This window comes from Peromyscus eremicus, chromosome 13 (genome assembly GCF_949786415.1).
Source record: "Peromyscus eremicus chromosome 13, PerEre_H2_v1, whole genome shotgun sequence".
Taxonomy (NCBI): Eukaryota; Metazoa; Chordata; class Mammalia; order Rodentia; family Cricetidae; genus Peromyscus; species Peromyscus eremicus.
In genome coordinates, this window is record NC_081429.1 from 55,712,667 (window position 1) to 55,735,415 (window position 22,749).

A 22,749-nucleotide genomic window follows, 5' to 3' on the forward strand; every position below is an offset into this window, starting at 1 on the left:
CAGCAGGCTCAGAAACATCACCCCCTCCTCTCTACTCTTCAAGTTGAGAGGGAAAGAGCTTCCCATTTACTGTTCTTTGAAAGTGCCCATTCCTTGACGGCAATCCCTTGTCATCCTCTTTTAACCCCCCCCCCCATTTCTCCCTTGAGTGTACTGTAGATTTTTGATCCCCTGGGAATCTACTTGATTGAACCATAGTATGTCTTGTATCTGCCTAAGTAAATGAAGAGCCCTAACAAAATCAAGTACAATGAATCCACACAGGGTGGGACCGCTACACACTTACTTCTGAGTAGTCACTAAGTAGTCTCAATTCTGCTGCTATCCAATAAAACCAAGGATTTGAGACAGTGTTAGATGTAGTTGAAGTTTTCTCCAGTCCTGCCTGGCCCATGGTCAGGACAAATCTCTCTCACCACCAGTCCGACAGCCGCTCAGACCCAACTGAGTAAACACACAGAGACTTATTATATTGCTTACAAACTGTATGACCATGGCAGGCTTCTTGTTATCTAGTTCTTCTTAAATTAATCTTAAATTAACCCATTTCTATTAATCTATACTTTGCCACGTGGCTCGTGGCTTACCGGTACTTTACATCTTGGCAGCTGGCAGTGTCTCCTCTACTCTGCCTTCCTGTTACCCCAATTCTCCTCTCTGCTAGTCCCATCTATACTTCCTGCCTGGCTACTGGCAAGTCAGTGTTTTATTTATCAATCAATCATAGCACTACATTCACAGCATAGAGAACATCCCACTATTTCCCCGTCCCAGGGAAATCCATGTATCCCTTTTAGGGTCCTCTTTGTTACTTAACTTCGCTGGGGCTGTGAATTATAGCCTGGTTATCCTTTGCTTTATATCTAATATCCACATATGAGTGAGTACATACCATGTTTGTCTTTCTGGGTCTGGGTTACCTCACTCAGGATGATTTTTTTCTAGTTCCATCCATCTGCCTGCAAATTTCATGATGTCATTGTTGTGTGTGTGTGTGTGTGTGTGTGTGTGTGTGTGTGTGTGTGTGTTAACCACTGAGTAATACTCCATTGTGTAAAGGTACCACATTTTCTCTATCCATTATTTGGTTGAGGGGCATCTAGGTTGTTTCCATGTTCTGGCTATTATGAATAATGCTGCTATGAACATAGTTGAGCAAGTGTCCTTAAGGTATGATTGAGCATCTTTTGGGTACATGCCCAAGAGTGGTATAGCTGGGTCTTGAGGTATATTGATACCCAATTTTCTGAGAAACTGCCATACTGATTTCTGTACAAGTTTGCACTCCCACCAGCAATGGAGGAGTGTTCCACATCCTTTCCAACATAGACTGTCATTAACATTTTTTGATCTTAGCCATTCTGACAGGTGTAAGATGGTATCTCAGAGTCATTTTGATTTGCATTTCCCTGATAGCTAAGGATGTCGAATGATTCCTTAAGTATATCTTGGCCATTTGAGAGTCTTCTGTTGAGAATTCTCCATTTAAATATGTATCCCATTTTTTTAAACTTAGTGTACTTTTGAACCAGATAAGAAGAAAGAAAGTCTTGGAGAGACAATTTAACTTGTGCTTTGAGAATTTTTTTTTTTAACATCTGCAATAGTTTCAGGCTTGTTAGTTATATCTATACTGTTTAATTTGAGACTAATACTTAACTTCAAAAAGAGAAGCTCTAAAACATGTATAGTGAGTAGTTATTGCTCATTTAATATCAGTCATGGACATATGAATGTCATCTGCATTTTTGAAATATTAAGAAATGAAATAAAATATACTGTGTTTGGGGGTTACATGAAAAACCTACCCTACTGGGTTGGAAGGTGGGGAGGAGTTGGCAGAGGGAAAAGAGTATTATCAAAATTTTTATTTTTTTAATGTATGTATTATATGTGTGTGCTTGTAAATGCAAGTACACATATATGTGTGAACATGGACATCAAAGGTCAATGCCAGGCACCTTCTTCTCTCACTGCCCACATTACTTTCAGATACAAGGTCCCCCACTGAACTTGGAGCTGGTCGACAAGCTAGGCTGGCTGGTTAGTGTGTTCCAGGGACCTACTTGTCTGTGTCCCTAACCCAGCACTGGGGTACTGAGGTTATCTCACTTTTACGTGGGTGCTAGAATCAAAACTCCAGTTCTTATCGGCCCATATTTACAACCCTCATGTTAAAACTTGGCTGAGGATTTGTTAAGAGTGGTTAACAAGACCTGGGAGGAGTGGTTTTAAGACATGGATTGAGCCACACATCTGTTTTCCCCTTTTCTTCACACCCTTCTGTATAGCACGTTTTGGTGCCTGCCGCCAGCTCACAAATAATGACACAGAGACTTCTTATTCATTATGAAAGCTCCACCTTAGCTTAGGCTTGTTTCTAACAAGCTCTTATAACTTAACTTAACCCATTTCTATTAATCTATGTGCTGCTGCATGGCTCCTGTATGTATGTCCTGTTTCCTCTGCATCTGGCTGGCAGCCCTGCCTTTCTTTTTTCCAGAGTTGTTCTCTCTCTGCCCGAAAGTCCCACCTATACCTCCTGCCTAGCTATTGGCCATCCAGCTTTTTATTAGACCAATCACAGCAACACATCTTCACACAGTGTACAAATATTCCACAACACTTCTGCCTTGAAACAGATGTAACAGCCTAGTAACCATACCCGAGGAGGAGTGTAAGGTACTTGAGAAGTGTAATCCATGTCTAAAGTAGTGAAGCAAAAATTGGCCTTTGCAAACCACGGCACAAACCTAAACTGCCAATCTCTGGATTTATTATACATGACAGAATAAAGTCTGGGACGCAGGCCACTGTTCTAAGTTACTATAAGCCAAAACAGCCCTCACCTAACTGAAACTGACAACCTTGCTTGGCCATGCTTCCGCACCAGTAGCTCAGACTGTTTGTTGAGAGTCACAGTACATTACGTGCGTCTGTGTTACTTGTGATGTCGTGGTAGATTTGGCAAGGATGGGAGTGGGCTCCTGCCACTGACACCTACATCAAGCACACCCTGACTTTAACCCTTGGGCTCATCATCAGGCAAGCAAGGTGACTACAGCAACACCGCCTTCCTCTTCTCCGGTTTCCTTAAGTACAGAGGAATAAAGAGGAAATCCTGAAATGCCTACGAGGTCTTCTTAGGTTGCCCTGGTTCTGACCAGGTTTGTGCACATGATGGTTTAGATATAAAATGATTTGTGTCTTTGAGGCTTCTAGATTCAGGGAGAGGTGATTGACTCACAAAGGCTCTGGTTAAGCACATGCATAAATCCATAACTCAATGTTGTCATTGGGAAATGGTGAAAATGTTATAACTATATCTGGTACCATCTTATGAATATATTTTTTCTCTGGAGATGTAGCTAACTGTAGTAGATAATCTAATGACTGTCCAAATCCCTGATGCCTGAGAATGTCTGACTACATATCAGCAGGGTTTTTACTGATGTAGATGGAGCCAATAGCTTTGAAGATGAAAGAGTCACAAGCCACAGAATATAGTCAACTTCTAGAAGGTTTGGAAAAGACACGGGAATAATAAATAATTAATCATCCCGTAACCTCTACAGAGGACAGGCGTGATGAACCCTCACTTGAGTTCATTAAGACTGACTTCACACTTGACCGCCACCACTGAAAGATAAAACTCCTTTGTTTTAAAGCAAGTAGATCTGTGACACTCAGTTACCATAGTGATAAGACACTAACGAAGTATGTCAGGTGAATTCTTTTCTGACCAAGGAAATAGCCCTGTTGGTTTGTTATGCAAGGGGAGGAAGCCCATATCCAGAATGGCGTGTGTTCTTCAGACCTCTTGTTGCTTGGGGACAGCCAGCTTCCAAGGCTGCCCAGCACCAGTACTTTCTTCCAATCCTGAAAGTATAGTTCACCTAAGAAGAGGTTTGTCTTGCATTAATGTGCTTTAAATTTAAACTCTTATTAGCTGTGAAGGACACAGTGTGTCATTTCCTCAGTTCCCTGGGAAGATGATCTCTGGGTAGTGGTGGCAGAGTGATATCAAGATGTAATAATAACGGCTTCAGCTAACAAAGACTTTTTAGTTGCATTAGAAAACTTAGCACTAAAAGCCTGGTTGTCATGAATACAATGGTATCAAAGGGGATATTTGGACAATCTTTAATCATACTGTAATTTTCTATTTGTAATGTTGACATTAAATGTTTGGGGAATTTTTGTATGTTGACTATCCGTGGAAGAAATCATAATAACTAGAATTCTTCCTTAAAAGAGGAAATCTACAGGGTGTTTCTGTTTCATGTGATAGTTAGGTAGTGATATAAATCTTATTTATTATAAACAAACTAAACCAAAACAATCAAATGCGTAAACTAATAAACTTTAGTCGTCATCGGAAACAATGATATGATACTACTTGGAGAAAAACAATATTTTCTTTTAGAAGAGTTAAGGCAAAATAGAATAAAAGTCACCCCCCCCCATTCTTTATTGCATGGTTTCTTTAGTGCTCATTAGTGATGCATCTGTTGCTGTTTAAATGAAGGCTCCCTGGCATGGCAACTGTTGCCAGGTAGGACTCAGCTTCCTAAGGCGTTCACAGGGAAGAGGCTTTGACTCAACCAGCTGAGGCACCCCTTGTGGCCCGTGGGGTGAGCATGTAAAGCTTGGTTTCATGGTCTCTATTCAGACACAGTAAATAAGGACCAATAAGGAACTCAATGAACTCCATCGCCAAATGCAGAAATAAGGGAAGCATTAGCCCTGTGTTGGGGGCTATGAGCATCTCCAACATCGTGTTTCTTTGGAGGGTCTTGAATTTGATTTTATGTTCTTTACTTAATAGCATGAATCTTTAGCTTGTTTTTATATAAAAAGATGAATAAGACTTCAGAAAACATGAAGTTTTGCCAACTTAATCATGTTCAGTGTACATATAACACACATTCACACAGGTAGAGCCATTTATTTTCAGAATCTTTTGACCTTTCCAAACTGAAAAGCAGTTCCTGTTCACCAACAACAAGCTTCCCATGTCCCCCTTCCCAGCAGTTATGGAAACCACGATTCCACTTCCTGTCTTCGAATCTGATTATCCAAAGGACCTCATATTTGTCCTGTTGTGTCCGCCTTACTGTAGCCTAACGTCTTCAGCATTCATCCTTTTCAAGGCTACATAATATTCACCACATTTGTATCCCACATTTGTTGATCTGTGTCACTGTTTCCGGAGGTGACTTGTTTGCACACTTTGGCTAGTGTGACTAAAGCTGAAATGCCTCTGGTGCACACGCCAATGTAAACAGAAGTGAAAGAGAATGTGCACATGGTCCCAGAGTTTGGACGACAAGATATCGGCAGACTCTCTTAGCCTGTGGACTGCTATAACAAAATACCATAAACCGGGCAGCTGGTAGACAGCATAGATTCAGTTTTCCCATTTCTGGAGGCTGAAAAGTCCAAGGTGAAGATGCCAGCAGAGTGGGCATCTGGTGAAGGACTATCTCCTCCACAGATGATGATGCCTTTTAACTGCATCCCCACAGAGTGAAAAATTAAGCAAGCTTCTCAGGGCCAATTTCGTTTTTTTATAAGATTCTTCACTCATGCTCTGATTGCCTCCACAGACTGGCTTTCTAATACAACACACTGGGAATCAGGAGTCAACATATTAATGGAGAAGATATAAACATTGAAATCACAGCAGAAACTCCACATACAGTGAGGCTTTGAGGTGGTAAGTGCAGAAGGAAATTCCAAAACATAAGCATATATCCAGTTACAAATCACCGCTCTAGTGTACCAAGAACAAAATGGGGTTTAAAAGACATCAATGGAACTTTTTTTTTTATAGAAAGAAATGATTTCTCAGCATTTACTTTGAATGGGAGCAGAGTGCTATTATTTGAGAGTGTTGTATTTCATCTGGAAAATATCCAACAAATACAAGATGCTGATGGAAAAATGCTGTGATGTAGGATCTTTGTGCTTGAGGTAATATAATGTAAGCTTTTGATATTGTTGACTGGTACCCTATTTGTGAACTATAGATGAGTGGTAATTGGCCAGTGGGTCTCCATCATTCTTCAAAACAGGAGGAAGCGCTGGTGTTGTAATTTTCAGGACATTTTATCTGAGTATAATGTAAATACAAAAACTCACACCCTATTATAAACATACCCCAACAAGTTTTCACAAATGGGTCCCCCTCCATGGCTAGCACTTATCTTAAGGAAGAGATCACTAGCCTCCAGGAAGGCTCCTCATGACCACTGTTCTACCCATAACCTCTACCCAAAGTAACTCCTATTCTGACTTCCAAATGACATTGATTGGCTTTACATTTTTTTGTTGTTGTTGAACCATAGAGTATATGCTTTTTTTGAGACAGGGTCTGATGTATTTAAGGTTATAACTAATGATGATTTAAACTTCTGCTCCTGAGGGTGGGATTATAGGTGTGTCAGTAAGCCTGGTCTGTGTGGTGCTGGGAATCAACCCAGGGCATTGGGCATGCTTGGGAAGCACTTAGCAACCCACCTACATCCCAAGCTGCAGCCTACGTCCTTTGCATGTGTTGTCTTTCATTCCCCTCTTGCTTGCGGCCATCACTGATACTGTTGTTGAGATGTGATTTGCTTATTCTCTTCATTTGTGCACTCTCTTTTATATTCATTAAAGTAACTAATCAGGTGTGTGTGTGTGTGTGTGTGTGTGTGTGTGTGTGTGTGTGCTTTGCACGTGTAGCATGTGTACATGGAGGTCAAAGAACAACTCACAGGAGCCTTTTTTCTCCCTTCGCCATGGAAGATCTGGGGATTGAACTCAGGTCCTCGAGTTTGTTGGCAAGTGCCCTTACCCACTGAGCCATCTAAGTCCTCCTTGTTCCTGCTTTAAAAACAAAACAAACCATAAACAGACACCTGAAGGACATGAAAGCAAATTATGCAAAAACGTCCTTAATATATCCAGTGTCTGCAGTTCTGAGTGTGATAACCACAATAATATGAACCAAGCATCTGTTCTGTAAAATCTTCCACCTTATTTTCTACCAGATGTGGCGGAACCTTGAACTAATGACCTAAAAGTTCTAATACCAAAAATTCTTTTCATTTATAGACCCGTAAGTGGAAATGTGGACATATAATTCAATATCAAAACAGATAAAAACTCAATGAAGCTAGAGCTCTAGTTACCTGATGGCCATTGATTCAGGTTCCATTGATTTGAAATCTATTGATCTGAACTCTAAAGACTGTCTAGTCCAAAAGCACTTCTGTGACTATCACTTCTCAAAGTGTGAACATCCTGGAAAACGTTTTCCAGGATACCCTGAAGAAAACTGGAGGTCGGCTGGGCTTGGATGCTGTGGGGAACGTCATGAAAGTCCTCCACAGAGGCTTGGGCGGGGTTAGGAAGACAAGGGCTACTGAGGCACCCAAGCAGCCGTGGCAAGTTGCTGTTAAACATGAGCAAAGAGGGACAGGGGAAGGCATGTCCCTAGAGTCCACGAGGGGCTGGAGCAGTGAGGGTGGACTCCTGAGGTGAGAATAAAGGAGGGATGGATGTGAGGGACACTCGACCTCCAGTGCCAGTGACTGAAGGGGCCACTGTGTAGCCCATATGGATAAGCCTCCCAGGACACAAGGGCAGAGAATGCTGAGACCTGAATCCCGATGATTGGCTTAATGTACAGAGAAAACCAGGGTCAGAGGGTAAGTTTGACGGGGTGTCACATTAGCCCTAGACATAAGTGAGGGACAACATGTAAAAGGGTGCCATAATCAAGCTTCTCATAGTTGATGTGATTTCACTTCTGCTTTTAACTTCACAGTGTACTTTCTATGTCCCCTTCCACTTTAATTCTTACATTAATTGCTGTGTCACCTATGTGTGACCTTGAACTAAGGGACAACCCAAACTTCTTGGCACAACTGTCAGTAATGACACAGCTTCTGGGAAAAGTGTTTTGTCTTTGGCCAAAAGCTCTAGCCACAGCCTTCTCGGTAAACAGAATCATGTCTTGGGCTAGAATTTCCAACCAAGTTTGTACTGGGTTTTCCCGAAGTATTTGTGCACCAACAAGACAATATGCAAATTACAGTATACATATTGTATTTCCAAATCATTTATGGTATTTTTTAAGATATATAATAAAGGTATTTTCTTCTTTGGTGATAACTTTCCATATCTTAATTTCTTTTAGTTTTAATCTTCAGAAATTGTGAAAATATAACCAATCAGTCAACAAGAATATGGGGACTCTTCCTATATGACTGAAAATGCTATCAGGGTGTCTCACTATTACTAAGATGAAACACCGTGACCAAAGCAGCTTGGGGAGGAAAGGGTTTGTTTGGCTTCCACTTCCTCATCTCTGTTCATCATCAAAGGAAGTCAGGGCAGGAACTCAAGCAGATCAGGACCCAGAACCCAGGACCACCAGCCCAGGGGCGGCACCCACAATGGCCTGTACCTCCTCCATTCAGCACTAATTAAGAAACTGCCCGACAGTTTTGCCAGCAGCTGGATCGTATGGAGTCCTTTTCTTAGTCAAGGCTTCCTCCTCTCTAATGACTCTAGCTTGTGTCAAGTTGACATAAAACCGGCCAGAACAAAGGGGTAGCAAAAAGAATTCTGGAGACTAAGAGGAATTTTTTTTTTTTTTTAAATTTTAGACAAGGTCTTGTTATATAATCCATTCTAGCCCAGAATTCCAATCCTCCTACTTCAGGTTCTCCAGGCTGGGATTCCAGACCTGTGCTACCAAACCCAGCAGAAGGAAACGACTTAACCAAATGCAAGAGAAATCCAAGTGAGCGAGTGATTTCAATGAAAGTGGGTTGATGTTAGGTGTCTTAAGGATGTACAACCTAGAAAGCAATTTAATAACTATCATATTTTAACACAGAGATAATATACCATGATGCAAAGCACATCGGAGATGTGGTGGTTTGAACAAGAATGGGTTCAGATATTTGAATGCTTAGTCATCAGGGGGTGACATTGTTTGAGAAGGAATAGGAGTTGGAGGAAGTGTGTCACTGGGGGAGGGCTTTGAGCTTTCAAAAATCCATACCAGTCCCAGTCTCTCGGCCTGCAGATCAGGATGTAGCTCTCAGTTGCTGCTCCAGGGCCAGCAATGAGGCCATGTTCCCGCCATGCTCCCTTCCATGATAATAGACTAAACCTCTGAAACTTCAAGCAAGCCCCCAGTTAAATGTCTCCTTTCATAAGAGTTGCCTTGATCACGGTGTCTCTATTAGCAATAGAACAGTGACTAAGACAGGCGAGGCCGAGACACCGTGATAGTCCAGAAAAGGACATAGCTGTTCCGTGTCTCAGTTTTCTCTCCCACCATGCTGTAATAACAGTGAAGCCAGTTGGTTCTCTTCTCCTTCTTCCTTCTTCTTCTTGCTCCTCCTCTTTTTTCCCCCAAGACAGGGTTTCTCTGTGTAGCCCTGGCTGTCCTGGAACTCGCTCTGTAGACCAGGCTGGCCTCGAACTCACAGAGATCCTCCTGCCTCTGCCTCCTGAGTGCTCAGATAAAAGGTGTGCACCACCACTACCTGGCTGTGAAGCTAGTTCTTTAAATGGGACATTATATATTGAACTTATCGAGAAATTCAAAGATATTTTGTCAGTAATACAAGGACGGCGTTTCTTATAGCTCTTCTAATTTTGTCCCTTTGAGACCTCCTTAGCTCTTGGTCCCACTACAGCGTTGGGAAACCCAAAGGCTCCGCTGTGAGCCAGAGGAAATCCTAGGGAGACAGAAGGAGGAGGGGAAAGGAACAGCATCTCTGGCAGTTAGAGCAGGCCGTAGAGAAAGAAGGCAGGCAGACGCAGAAGAGGACCCTAAAGCCACAGATGCAGTTCTCAAAGCAGATGTCTTTTGTTCAATTTGGCCCAGAGTTGTGGATGGGTATGTTAAAGCAGGAATTCTTGTGTTGATTATATTTAAACGTTAGTCAGGGGTGCCACAGGTTGCCCTGAGGTCAGCTGCCTCACGGCAAATCCCAGAAGTACAGTGATGAGAACCAGATGATGGGAACCCCTGTGCTTAGATCTGCTGAGCTAGGCTGTGGAACATGAACACAGCACATTGGAGTGACGTGTAGAGGAGTCTGGAGCAACCGTGGTAATTGGGAGGAAGCCGGACTATCCCGGAACAGCGCTGAGCCTCTTGCAAACTGGGAACTCGAAGGAGGAATCTCAACAGCCACAGGCTTCACAACAGAAGCCCCCGCTGAATGTCCAGAGGTGGAACCAGCTGACTGTCTTCTGTTTAGACGGCCCAGATGGCCATCCCCCATGGAGGAGGTTTGCTGGAGGTTACCAGGACCATCTGTGTGGGATAGGCACACAGCTGCTGCCACATAATCTCAGCCGCCACCTCTGTTAACTTGGAGTCGGGAGGAAATGTGGAAATCTGAGCATTTTTTAATGGAAAGAATTGAGAATTAACTTAAAAAAATCTCTTTAAATGTTTGAACTAATGTGACTAATTTGGCTTTTCTTTTAGGTTGAAAAATGTTTTATTAACAAAAAGGGAAGTTTGAATTAGAATCGGGAACTACACAAAGCAGCCCACCACAGCAGCCTTGACAGCGATGACGCCCCTGCAGCGGAAGGACGAAGCTATCCACACTATCCACACCGTGTGGTGATATTTTATCTGTGCTCTAACAAATAAAACTTATCTGGGGATCAGAGGACAGAGCCAGCCACTAGATTAGACACAGAGGCCAGGCAGTGGTGGCACACACCCTCAATCCTATCACTCGAGAGGCAGAGATCTGTCTGGATCTCTGTGAGTTTAAGGCCACACTGGGAACAGAGTCAGGCGTAATGGCACACACCTTTAATCCCAGCACTTTGCTTGGAAAGCACACACGCCTTCAATCTCAGGAAGTGACATGGCTGGGTGGAGAAGGGTATATAAGGCACGAGGAGACAGGAACTAAGCAGCTGTTCAATTAAGACCCTCAGGGGGGAGGACTCAGGCTTTCAGTCTGGAGATTCGTGGAAACAGGATTGGCTGAGGAGTTGGCGAGGTGAGATTGACTGTGACTTGTTCTGTTTCTCTGATCTTTCAGCTTTCAGCCCAATATCTGGCTTCCCCCCCTTTTTTTTATTAATAAGATACTTTAGCAATTCGTGTTACAACACCGCATTCATGTCTTTGAGTTGGTCTCTGAAACGCTTGTTTGAATAAAATGAATGAATGAAGCTTATAGAAATAATACATTGAAAACAAACACAGTCTTCAGATAAGGAAAATTACTTAAAATAGCACTAGTGGGTGTGGTGGTACGTAGGTGTAATCTTAGCACTCAGGAGGCAGAGGTAGGGTATCAATACAGGTTCCAGGTTGATTGGTGAGAGATAAATAAGACCATGTTTCAAAATCCTAACTAACTGACTAACAGAAAGTTATTGTGGCCTGAGGCTGTAGTGTAGGAGCAAGACCACTCATACCTACAGCTTCATTCAGGCATCTGTGAATCATGGCCCGGTAAGTTAATCGTAGCTGCCGAGACAAATGCAGAAGCATCTGTAGACCCTCTGGATCTACTGGGAAATGGGAGACAGAGACAGGAGAATCCCCAGAAGATCCGGGCCACCTACCTCAAGTATGGGGAGGCCAGACCTCGTCTCAAACAAGATAGAAAGTAAGTAGAGAAACCAGAGGTTAGCTGGGCATGGTGGCGCTCTGGAGGCAGCGCCAACAGACCTCTGGGAGTTTGAGCCTGGCCTGGTTTATGTTGTTAGTTCCAGGCTAGCCAAGCCTATAAAGTGAGACCCTCTCTCAAAAAGTAGCAAACACACAGGTACACACATACACACACACACACACACACACACACACACACGTGTTGGAGAGAGAGAGACAGAGAGAGAATACACACACACAACCAGACCTACTGTCAGTATGTTGGGATGGAAAGGACCTGGGTTCAGGATCCAGGACCCACACCAGGAAGCTCACAGCCACCTGTAACTCTAGTTCCAGGGGATCTGCTGTCCTCTGTCCTCACGGCACCTGCAAGATCATGGTGCATGCAAACTCACAAAGGCACACAGACATCCACACAAATCTTTTAAACAACAACAAGGAACCCAGAGCTGTCCTCTGATCTTCACACGGTGCCATGAGACAACCTGCATGCCTGCATACAACCTGTAGGCGTGAGCATGTGTTCATGATACAAACGTATGCAGGCATTTAAATGGATATTTTTTGGTCCCCTGATTCCCTAGTTACAACTATTTATTTACTTTCTTCTTATAGCTGATAGACGAACTGCTACAGAAACGGATGCTCTAAGGCCATATTATTAAATTATTAATTTCTTTAATTTGAAGTTTCCACTTGGAGTGCTATGATTAGGCTACAGACACAGGTGAGATGGGGAACAGCTATGTGGGAACTGGACAATTCACGGTTCAGAGTAATCTTCAAGAAAAAAGGTATCGTGAATACAGGAGGAGGGCCGAAACATAGTATTTTATTTAGAATTTAAAACGGCTCTCAAATCACACATTTAAGGACCTCACAATATTTTAAACTTATTTAATTCCTAACAGGCCTCTGTGATCCTGCATTACACTTTTGGTTTGTACTCCTGGGTTTCCTTTTCATATGATCAATTTTTTTTTTTTTTTCCTATTTTTGGTTTTGATGTTTCTTTCTGGTGCAAAAACCACCCCTGGGGATGTCACATGCATTTTTTATTTAGTTTTTTTCAAACTTGGAAAGCATATGCAGTTTCTTTGAGATGTAAAGAATGAAGGTGGAGGATATGCAGTTTCTTTGAGATGTAAAGAATGAAGGTGGAGGGACCACATCCAGTTACTGAACTGAAGGAACGTGACTTCCCCCGTGGTCAGAGCCCTGAAATGCTTTTAAACTCTTCCAGTTCTGCCAGACATGAGGAGAATTATGATGAAGGAGAAGTCAGGATGAGAAGAGACAAATCTGGAATCAGTACAGGCTGCATAGGCTGGCGGATTATATGCAACAAACTCATTATTCATTGTTCTAAAGGTAGGAAGTTCAAGCTCAGGGTGTTGGCATGGTTGGGCTCAGGAGGTCCTCTCTTCAGGATGCAAACTGTTTTCTTTATTCTGGTATGATACAAAGGGTAAAAGAACTCTCCAGGGTCTCTGTCTTAGCATTTTTCCTAATCCCACTCATTAGGAGTGCCTTCATGATTTATGACCCTTCCAAAGGCCGTATCCCCGATAACACCTCATATTGGGGTTTAGGTTTGCAGCCTCTGAATTTTGAGGGCTCCAAAACATTCACTCCACAACATATGTCTTGAGACAAAAATATCTTATGTTTGAAACTTTTATAAATGTATAAAACCACATGGACATGTCTCTAGGGCCACCTCCATGGGCCTGGGAGGTCTCTGTAGTTTAAATTTCTTGAAATATGCCTTTGAGTTTTGCTCTGGATAAGGGGTCAGGATAAACACCCACGAACTTGATCATATCCACAGAGAAAAAGAGATAACTGAGGGAGGATTTAGGACACTGTCACATGTGTGACGTTAAGGGCCACGTAAAAACCCCGAGAAAGTGACCGTTAAATGCTTGGAGTCTTGCGAGGTACGAGAAGTATTTAAATTAATTATAAAGGAACATTTTCGAATGTTAACCTAGTTGACTAGTTAAGAATTTTCTTGGAATGAGTGGGACAAGAAAAAGCTGAGACCCAGTCAGGGGCCTTATCAGGGGCAACCCATACTGAGTAGTGGTGGCAGTCAGGCTTTGGAGTCTTATGATTTTAGAATGTTTTTGCTATAAAAATTTATAGCAAAGTAAGTTTTTGTCACCAGTCACTGTGGTTGATATATTGGAAGTTTTAGGCAGTTCAGACTGCTTTCTAAGAACAACATCAACAAAAACACTCCCAACCCCCCATCCAAACCAACAAAAAACCCAAACAACAACAACCCAGGGCATCCACTTTACCACTATTCATTTTCATATTTTTTAGTTAAAGGACAGGTTGTGAGGATGGTTAATCAATATGGGATGCTATGGTTCCAGGTGCAGGGCTGCCGGGTCTAAATTGTAGACTGGCTCACGGCATCCCACGGGATTCCTGGTACACACAAGGCTGACCCCGAGTCCAGTCAATAGAGACTCTGATAGCATGAGTTCCATCAATGATGCCTGTGATGATAGATTCAGGGACAAAGGCATCAGGGCTGTTTTTGTGACCGGTGACAGAACATAAATAAAAAGGGAGATGATTTGACACGTTTGCCTCCTTCTCGGGCCAGACACCCTCTTCTTCATCTCAACCTTTCTTTCCCACGTGGGCTTCTTGGCAAACTCTAGCGGTCCTTGCCGCCTGGCTTAGGTCTTCCAGCTTTAGTGAGACTAGTTTTAATAGCTTTACATTTTCTGAACAGACCCAAGGAAAGCTTCACACTGAATTTTTGAACTAATATGTCCACCCCATAGCCAGACATTGCGTTCTAGAAGATGATGGCTGGCCTGTCTAGGGGTCTGCCAATATCCAAGGAACCAGAGACTCACTGTGGGTGAGGGACCGATAGGAACCACTGTTACTAGAAAAGGAGAGTTGGGGAGATCCATAATACTCAACACAGACATTCAAAAAGTATGCATATCCATTACTCGGGGGGGAGGAAGTATTGTTTTACTTCCTGCATAAATATAGTTTATCTACGAACCAAGTAGCTCTTTCCCATGTCTATATAGGCACCATGTAAGTATTGTAGGGACATAGTCTTATATTTCAGCATTACACATTTACTTTTTTCTAAAATGAGACTGACTCAGAGAAGATGCCACAGAAGAAATACATGGAAAGCGCCAAACCTCTACGTAGCAAAATGGAGTTTTTAGTGTCCTCTCTAAGCCAAGTGCGATTTTAATAATGTATTTTTCGTCTTGACCCCACCCTGTGTGTGTGTGTGATCTATGTGTTACTGTCTTGCCCTTACAGGTGGGGAAACTGAGGCATGACGCCCCTGACTCAGCTTTTGGGGTAGAATTTAGAAACAAGACTTGTCTCCATGACCTCAGCGGGTCCCCTTCATCCTTCGCGAAGCCTCTAGGAACGCTCCTGTCCTTCGCTCCGCAGCCTCTAACTCGTCCTCCAACCCAGCAGCAGCAGCAGCAGCAGCACCACCACCACCACCCGCCCCGCTCGCTCTGGAGCGCCGTGCTGAGGGAGGTCCCGTGGCCGGGGAGTCTGGCCGCTTCTCCCCGGGGCTCGGCTCGGTCAAGCTCCCGGGGTCCCCGACGTGCAGGCGCCCCCCCCCCCCCCCCCCCCCCCGCCTCCCTGCCCAGCGCCCCCAGCGCGGTGCGAGCAGATGCCGCCCGGGCGTCCGGCGGACGGGGCGGCGCGGCTGGAGGTGAGCAAGCCGGCGGGGGACCCGTGGCGATGCGGGGTGGAGGAGGCGGGCGTCGGCGAGGGGACGCGGGGCGGCCGGTGCGCGGCTCGCGGGCGACGCCTGGAGAGCGAGCGGGACGGGCGCCCGCCCGGGGCCCCCCGAGCGCGGGGAGGACATGGCTCCGCGCGTCCCCGCCGCCGCCGCCGCCGCCGCCGCCGCCGCCGCTGACTCGACACAATCGGCGGGTCGCGCGGCGTAACCGCGGGTGGGCGGCGGCGCACGGAGCCGCCTCGGGAGCGCCGAGGCTCGGGTCGCGGCGTGCCGGGGGAGGATGCCGGCTCCAGGGCGAGCCGGGGACGGTCGCTGAGACGCTCGCCGGTCCCCGGGAGCCGCGTAGGCTCCGTAGCCGCGGCCGCCGCAGCTCCCGAGCGGCCAGCTCACTCGCCCGCCCGCCCGCCCGCCCGGCCAGCCGGCCGCCTTCCTCCGCGGCGCGCACTGGCGGCTCGCGCGCGCGGCGACTGCGGGGCGCGCTCCCGCCTCGGCCGGGTCCCCACCCGCAGCCCTCCCGCCCTCCCGCCCGCCGGCCCAGGTGAGTGCGCGGCCCGTGCCCCGCGCTCGCCCCGCAGGTAGCTAGCGGGCGGCGGCTTTGTCTGGCTCCCTCGCGCCCTGGCGCGGGTCGGTCATTCATTTGACATTCTGCTCCCGGAGCGCCCGCGGACCGGCGGCGGGCGCCGGACGCGCCTGCTGATTCGGTGATTTCCCCAGGAGCTGGGACTTGGGGGCTCCTGTGAGCATCACTCGAGGGAGAGGAGGAGGCGGCGGCTTCCTTTGCTTTCTCTTTGGAATGTGTGGTGAGCATCCTCTGCTGGAGCTTGGGGCCTGGAGGAAACCCGGGCTGCAGATTTAGACGTAGACGTTTGGGAGGACGTACAGCTGCAGAGGTCTGGCTCCTTATGCCTGTGTCTTCTTCTCCGTGAGCGGCGCTCAGCTGCTTTTCGTTTATTATGATTAATTTTAGGGACACCGTCACGGGCACAGTTATTTCTTTTCGAGTTGGGAGCCTTTGGAGTCAGCACAGAGAGCTCGCGAGTAGAGTTATAAGGGTTCAGTCAATAATAAACTTGGAAAAGGACAGCGTCGGTGATCGTATGGACAGAGGTGAACGAGAGGCAAACTTCACCGCGGCCTTTAGCCTTTGTGGATAAGATTTCTGCTTTGCTCTTCTTGAGTCATGCAAACTCGGAATTCTTGTACGTATGTCTTTGCTGTACAACTTGTTTTTGTTTCTTTTTTTGAATAGTTGTGTGTGTGTGTGTGTGTGTGTGTGTGTACTTTGTCGTTTAGTAGAAAAATTGAGTAATCAGTAGTCTTTTATTAGAAATTGTGAAATTTGGTGCATTTGTTTGCCTTGTAAATATGATTTTCTTTTTACTGCCTCTCCTATTCCCTGAAGGGCTCATTTCTTCTATTGCCTAGAGAGTCATTCAGCCTCTCTCTTTCCCTCCCCCCAACAGATGGCTTTATGTGCCAAGAGGTTATCTTTAAAATGTCAGTCACTTTACTTACAAACAAAGCAAGTTTAGTTCTGAAGTTTGTCTCTGGAGTTATGAGGGCCAGTGTCCTAATCTGAGGGGGATGTCTTTAATGGTGTCAAGATCTGGATGCTGCTAATCTGTTTGGTCATCAGAAGATTCCTGCAGGGATTGTTTATGTAGCATGGGACAGATGGTGTCCCTAGCAGACAGGAGGAGCCAGGCAGAAAGGGGCATTGCACACTTAGAGATTGTCTGCTGTATTATTGGGAGGCACTGCAAAGTGAGGCCAAAGGCAAGAAAGTCATAATGTTGACCTCTTAAAGGGGACATTTGTTACCAGCAACCGACATCATTTCTTTCTTTTCCACATTTAAAAACTCATCATTGAATTGTTTGTTTTATTACTACATTGACATAGGTAAGATAGTTTAAGCAGTTACAGCAACACAGATAGATAGATGCCTTTGAACTTAAAAGTATCTTACCACCTTGTGGGGAATAGTCCCACTTCTCTTGGTCCCTGCGTATATTTGGCACCTTGGACTCCCAATGTCTCCAAGCTGCAAGGACCTTAGTGTCACCTGCATCCGTTTGAATTGGTTTCTTTTATATCTCCTTGGCAGGTGGTTTCCTGACCTCCACCTTTGCCCCTAAACTCTCAACTCGGGGCGTTATTTTACTTCCACGATGACACACCTGTCCCTAGACATTTGCTTCCCTATGACACCCATCGTAGGTTGGGGTGCCTCTTGGCAGCGCGTCTTTGTGAAGCGTTATGATGTCAGTGAGGAACTCGAAGTCATTCTGAACATTTGATAATCCAGCTGTAGGTTTCCTGCTTCTGTAGATTTCATGCTCCGGATTGCAACTTGATCAAACATTGGTTTTCGTTTGTTATGAATGTGAGGGAAAATATTTTAGCAAATTGATTTTCTTTTTTTACCAGCCAGGAGACTAAACTTCATGATCCAATAGCGTTTGGCTTAGCTGTGCAAGAGACTTGAGATAAAGAGCTGGGACTCTGAAGAACTTGGGCCGTGTGCTCTAAGGAGGAAAACATTCATTCTTGCTCTTTTCAGAACCTTTTCACCACTGACACTGACCTCAGCAAATGAAAAAGAAACCCAAGTTGTTACTGTATTTGAGGACAGATACAGCGGCTTTCTTTCTTGGGGATTGTTTTGCAGGAGGGATGGATGGTTTTGGGGCCCTGCTTGGTGTTGAATGTACTCTGTTATCAATGCAATGATCTGATATCTTAAAACCTTGCTCTTCAGTCTGTGCCCGATGTCTGTGTCCTCATGGGTGGCCATCCATGTTGTGAATTGTTCCTTTGAAAGAAAATACGCTCTTGGCTTGGGCTTGCTCCGGACCTGGCCTGTTGTAGTGCTCAGTAGTGAACTGCTACCTGCTTAATCCTGGGTGGAGGAGGTGGTGGGGGAGTGGAGGTGGAGGGTTGGGCGTTGGGAGGGTGGAGGAGGTGGTGGTGGGGGGATGGGGTAGTTCAGCATAGTGTGTTGGATAGGAACTAGCAGCCTAAGACACTTTGTTGTTTCTAGGCCTGGGCGTGAAGTTTAGTTGCTCCAGCAGGGGCAGGGTCGCTTCTCCGGGCTCAGGAAGCTGCCACAGGATGTGAATGATATGAAGGAGAGATTAGAAGGGTGACCAGACCTTCTGGTTTGCCTGCGATGGTACCATTTTGTTACTACAGACTTATCTCCACTTTTAAAAGTTTCCTGGTTCGGATGATAAATTATATGATCACTCTGGAAATAAAGGTGTCTTGGTGATATTCACCAGCCTTCTCTTGACCTCAGCTTTCCTTTCCTTTCCGTTTTTCTTTTCTTCTCTCTTCTTTACTTTCTTTCTTTGAGACAGGGTCTCATTATATAGCCTAGGTTGGCCTTGAATTTCTTGTTTTGGCCTCCCAAATACTGGGATTGTTGGTGTGTACCACCGTGCTTAGCTGACACCAGATTTTGAGCGTGCTCAATGTCAGTCTTTTGCTTCTTTTTTTTTTTTTTTTTTTTTTTTTGGTTTTTCGAGACAGGGTTTCTCTGTGTAGCTTTGCGCCTTTCCTGGGACTCACTTGGTAGCCCAGGCTGGCCTCGAACTCACAGAGATCCGCCTGGCTCTGCCTCCCGAGTGCTGGGATTAAAGGCGTGCGCCACCACCGCCCGGCCAGTCTTTTGCTTCTTAAATATTCAGTAAGGAAATAAGATAGTTGAACCTGAAAAATACAAAAGGAAAAGACATAGTGGGGAAATGAAAGAATGAGATCCGTTTCCACATGTGGAGAGAGGGCGTGCTAAGTCCTGAAGAGTCTGTCGTGGTTCTAAGCCCCTATTACTGCCTTCAAGACAGCAAGTGTTACCTCCTGCCCTTTATTTAAGGCTGACACAAATTGGATGACTCCTGTGATTTGGGAGGACAGTTGCTCCAAACCTTGATTGTAGATTGAGTGTTTACGTGGTGCTTACACACATGAATGCCTGCTCCACCATCTAGGGTTAGACACGGTTCTTGGATATTTGCTGGGAGTCCAGAACACAGATGCTTCTGTATAGTCTCGACTCCACATTCTTGCAGTTTCCCCGGACAATAGGGGCGCTTTTGTTTTCTGTACTCTGTTCTGTTTCCAGTGGGATTTTGGCCTCAGCTTTTCACAGGGAACGCATAAGAAAATAAACTATACAGCCTGTGCAAGTTTTCATTGTGCAAGTAACCTGATGAGGCTTTGGACTTCGTATATATGAAGTTTTGGGCCCCCGATTCCATGACTTTTGCTGGAAAATGTGTCTGTTTCTAACAGTTCACTAACAGTGCTGGCCAGGAGGTATTATGTATGGGTTGTCTCCTTTTTAGCACTCAGTCCACCAAAGTCCTTAACAGCTTGGTCAGCAAATCTGAATAAGAATAAAATTTATTTATCTCCTTTATAAATATGATGACTAAGTAATTTTTTTCCAGTCAAGGACATGTTTGTGAGTAGAATGTGGTACTACCTGGAAAGGGCACCAAGCTAACCAACTGAACTAGCTCGGATTTCTAAGTTACATTGCTTGTTGCTATGATCAAATATCTGACTTAAAGAAGGAGGAGTTTATTACTTTTATAGTTAAAGGGCATAGAGTCCATGATGGCAGGGAAGATGGAATTTCTGAGGTGGTTGGTTACATTGTATCCACAGCCAGGAATCAGAAACTAATGAATAACTCCTGTTCATCTGGCTTTCTCCTATGTATTCAGTCTGGGACCCCAGCCCATGGGAATTGTTTATCTATATTTAGGGTGAGTATTCCCATATCACTTAAGCCCATTTAGGAAGTCCCTTCCAGATGTGACCCGAGATTCATTTCCATGATGATTTTAAAATCCAAGTAAGTAAGTTTACAGTCAAGATGAAACATTACACCAGGGAAACCAGCATGTATGGCCATCCTAATTATGATCATGAACTTGGGGAGCTGGAGAGATGGGTTCAGCAGTCAAGAGTGCCTACTGTCCTTGCAGGTTAGGTGTGGCCCCCAGCACCCAGTCAGGGGGCTCACAACCAGTTCCAGGGGATACAACATCATCTTCTGGCCTCCACAGACAAATTTACACATGTGGTGTGCACAAACACGGGCAAGTACACACACATACACACGTATAAAGAGAATAACTACACTTGATCTTAGCCAAAAGGCCAAGAAGCGATAAGAGAGTAACTAAATCTAAAAGAAAATTGTGAACTTTGGTCTTTTAGGTGGCTTTGGTTGGCCTGGAACTCTAGTCGTCTGAGTGCACGTACGTCTCCACCTGGATTTCAGATTGCTAGTTTTTATATAAAGAATATTCACCTTAGTTTCTTCTGGATTTGTTCAACTTGTATGTTTATGTGTGTGCTTGCATATGTTAACAGAATATTTATAGTTATGGCTATTGTGTGGATAAAACAAACCACTAAGAAGCCGTGGTCATTAGGAAATTGCATATTTAATTTCTTCCATGGATTGGCTTTTAAACTAATTCTCTGCATTTAGTCTTTCCAAATTTTAAATCAGTTCCTGATCTTGTCTGGTTTTAACACCATTTGTTGCTATAATGTTTTTGCTTAAAATTTCGATAGCCTACAATGTTCTGGTTTAAGTCTTAAAGAAAGATCCATCCACAGATCGGTGGTTACGGGGGGGAAAAGGAAGAATTCTACTTGTTCACTTACTCCCTCAACTGGGTTTTTATGAGTTAGTGTCTGATGTTGGTGCTGGCTGTACACCAGAGAATAAAACAATGAATGCCAACCATGTGGAGTTTTCATGCTATGGAAGGCCTGGAGAATAAGTCAAATAAAAAAGGAAATGATGTAGCATGGCAGAATGGCAAATGTGGCAGAGAAATGTGCTGTGCGGAGAAAGTGACCCCAAACAGAGACTTGAGAGGAAGTCCCAGTGTGCCGTCAGCATGTGTAGGGAAGTGGATATCAGTATCAATATAAATGTGAATCTCTATGCATTAGAACAAGGGAATCTGTGTAGTGCATACGGAAATATGACGAAGTATATATACTTACGTATTTACAGAATGGAGAGAATTGCGGGAGAAAATGGAGGAAAGGGCCAGTCCAAATGTTTGGTCTGTTGGGTGATCTGTATTTGGATGTGTTTAGAGATCCACAAGGAGACTGGTATGATGCTCTGTAGATACCTGGGAGGAGGGGATTGGAGTCGGCAGTGAGGTCAGAGAAGTAGCATGGTGTAGTAGGGCTTGTGTAGGGCCTTGAGATAGGAGAGTCACTATGATTTCTGCAGGCATTCTATTATGTCTTCTTTAAAAACATTTTTAACATTTTTAAAATTGTGTGGATCTTTTGCCAGCATGGATGTCTGTGCACCGCATGTGTGCTGTGCCTATGGAGGCCAGAAGAAGGGATCAGATCCCCTAAGACTGGAATTATAGATGGTTGTGAGACACTTTGTGGGTGCTTGGAATCGAACCCAGGTCCTCTGGAAGTTCAACCATGGCTCTTAACTGCTGCAGAGCCACCTTTGCAGTCCCCTATTATATTTTTGTGAAACTCATAATATAAAGAAGACTATCAATCAGTATATATAACCTACACTCTGTTAATGGTCCATTCCATGTTCAATATATATTCTATATTACTTGTTTAGTTTTTATTTATTAAAGTGTGTTTTACAATTTCTATCTCTCCCACTTCCGTGTGTGTGTGTGTGTGTGTGTGTGTGTGTGTGTGTGTGTGTGTGTGTATAGGTTGAAACTGAACTCAGGACTTCATGCATGTTAGGGGAGCAATCTACCATTGAACTACATTCCAAGCCCTACTATTACTATTATTAAGTTGTATTTCTGTTACATAAAATTTGGCCAGTCATTTAAAAATGGTCCACAGACAGAAGAGTAACCCACAGCGATGAAAATAACAGGTTGAACATACCCAATTTGAACTCTGAGATCCAAAATGCTCTAAATCTGAAATCTTTTGAGTACCACGTGATTCCTCAAGTGGAAAGCTCAGTACCATGAAGGGGTATTCAACCTGTATTGATCTAAGTGCCGTGGTCCAGTGTGCCATCAGCATGTTTAGCGAAGGGAATATCAATGCAAAATATAAATGTGGATCTCTATGCATTAGAACGAGGGCATCTGTGACGTGCATATGGAAATATGATGGTATGACAAAGTAACTTTTTAGTGGGTTCACCGTCCATTCATTCCTGATCTCGGTTGGGAGCAAATCCTTAATCAATGCCTGTTATGAAACTGTGCCATGGATGCTTTTGTGTCATTTTCAAACAAAGCACAGTGGCTTCTCTGTTACCCCATTGAGGTTTTCCAGGACAATCCAT